The sequence below is a fragment of the Amblyomma maculatum genome, chromosome 3 (genome assembly GCF_055883805.1).
Source record: "Amblyomma maculatum isolate TAMU_Amacu chromosome 3, ASM5588380v1, whole genome shotgun sequence".
NCBI lineage: Eukaryota > Metazoa > Arthropoda > Arachnida > Ixodida > Ixodidae > Amblyomma > Amblyomma maculatum.
Window position 1 is genome coordinate 154,407,267 of NC_139346.1, and position 2,428 is coordinate 154,409,694.

Consider the following 2,428-nt stretch of genomic DNA (forward strand, 5'->3'; position numbering starts at 1 on the left):
CTTTTCCCTTGCCACGGCCAGACTGAATCCAGCGGCGCGCGCTCCCTCGCCCGTTATTTTTTTCGCGCACGCGGAGTGTCACGCCCCACCTCCCGCCAAATGCGGAGGAGGAAGGGGAATTCGTCTTGTGGAGGCTAGACGACCTCGGGCAGGAGAGTGAAAAAACTTTGCGAGGGAACGGAAGGAGAGAAGCACGACAGAATTGGGTGATTGCGGTGGTTGTAACTGCGTTGTTAGTTACTCTTTTCAAAAAAAAACATTTTGCAGCCTTGCGTTCAGGGGGTGAAGTCTCACAGTCACCGGGGAAGAAAATATTTTCGACGGGAGGGTGGACAGTGGGCCTTTAAGAAACAGATACTAACTGCCCTTACACATATTTCAGGCCGCATCGATCATCCTCAACATGCACAATCGCTTTCATGGCTTGTTGCTTACCAGAGTAAAAATATGTAGCCGACGTTAAAGAAGAAATGAAGTATGGCGCCGCTTTGGAGATGGCCGTGGACGTGCTTTTGTCATCGTTAAACTATGGGAGCATATTGAATATGTTTGCAACAGTTTAACTTCCCCATTCGCTTAACTGTCCCATCCTCTACGAACTCCCCATCTGTCGTAGTTAGGCATCAAATGGGAAACAAGAAAGCATCATGATTTCCTTGTTGCTCCCAGAGCTGTAGCGCCAGCCCATCATGCAACAAGCTGACGGTATCGTTTACAGAACGCAATCGCTTTACGAAGACAAACGTATTTGCATACTTTTACACTCCGCCAGTTAAACCATCGCGAAACGAAAATGCTACAACCGCACCCCGCAATATATCGCTTAGAACTACGATACCTCGATGTGGCGATGTACGTGGAGGTACCTACTTTCAGGGCAGTTGGAAGGCCGCTCACTCCGCCGCCCACAAAAACATGTCCCTCTACTGAAGCCAGTGCCGCCGTGCCGCCGCTCTGGGCAGCATACCGAGTCTCCCGTAGGATGACGAGTTAGTTTCACTGCCATAAGTGATATTGAAGGACTGGCTGTAGCAAAACTTAGCCACGCAAGAACATGCTTGTACGAATATTGGCTACTTCACAATTTAGCAGAAGTGTTTCCATGACACCTCTAGGGGAAAATCGCTCGTTTCTTTTAAATATCAATCAATCAATCAATCAATCAATCAATCAATCAATCAATCAATCAATCAATCAATCAATCAATCAATCAATCAATCAATCAATCAATCAATCAATCAATCAATCAATCAATCAATAAATCACAGCCTTGCAGACAATTATTACTTTCAAGAAGCCGCCAGAATGAAATCGAGAGTCGCAGCTGCGGAGTTCCAGCAGAGTCACGTACCCTTGCGCAGACGTAGCAGCAGCCGTCTTTTCCTAGGCCGTATTTGCAGCTCGCAGGGTCGACATTCTCACAGATTACCTCGTTGCACATTTTGGCGTCGCCCCGGCACCTGTTGCAGTACCAGCAGTTCAAAAAGAAAATGATTGCGTGCAACGTGTACACGTTTATAATAATATAACATGATAAAGAAAGAAAAACTAGCCACTCCTACCCCCCCCCCCCCCCCCCCCCCCTTCCCGCTTGTACAACATGTCTTTTACAGCTATAGAAAACTAATCCCAATAAAGAAGCCGGAATACCATGAACAAGGATATGTAGTCTTAAGTTGAAAATTCCAGAAGGAAATTACCGCAGCTGCCTGCAAGCGCCGTAGTATAAGCCGGCTGGTCGATCATGAAAATTTGTTTAATGCGCAGACCTAAAATTGAGTTCACATCGAATGTTATTAGTCTTTTTAACTGGTCCTTGTATCTGGTTTCTGAATCACAAAAAGGCATACATAGATCCTTTAGTGTATGTTCTCAAAGCTATTTTTAGTTCGAAATGTTGAAAAGATAACTTTCTGGACGTGTAACCTTTGAAACGGCGCCGGTCATTCTTAGAAATGTTGAATTGTTCAACATAATGACAGAAGTAAAATAGCAGCTTAATTCTTCTTGCCTAAATGTGTAAACCTGCATAAGCTGAATTGTTGCGATGTGGTGCTAATTACGATGGTGAGTTACAGGTACACCCCGAAGATATATATTAGAAACAAATTACCGACAAGCTGGACGTTCGAGGTTAACTCTGTCAAAATACAAATATTTTCTTGACCGCTGAATATTTTTAGCGTTGCACTTGTCAGTATTCTTTTGTCAAACTTGACGAGCCAGTGTGGTCGGCTTGTATTTTAAAGGCACTGGCCTTGTTTTAGCATATCTTTTCAAGTTGTTCTTACAGTGTACGCAGTTGGAAACAAGAACTTCGGTGACAGGTTTGCATGTGAAAACCGGTAATTTGAGTTTGCATGTTAGCACAGCACGCCCATCGTATTAAGCCAAGTAGCAATCGTGGGTGTACGCACTTCAGGTGGTG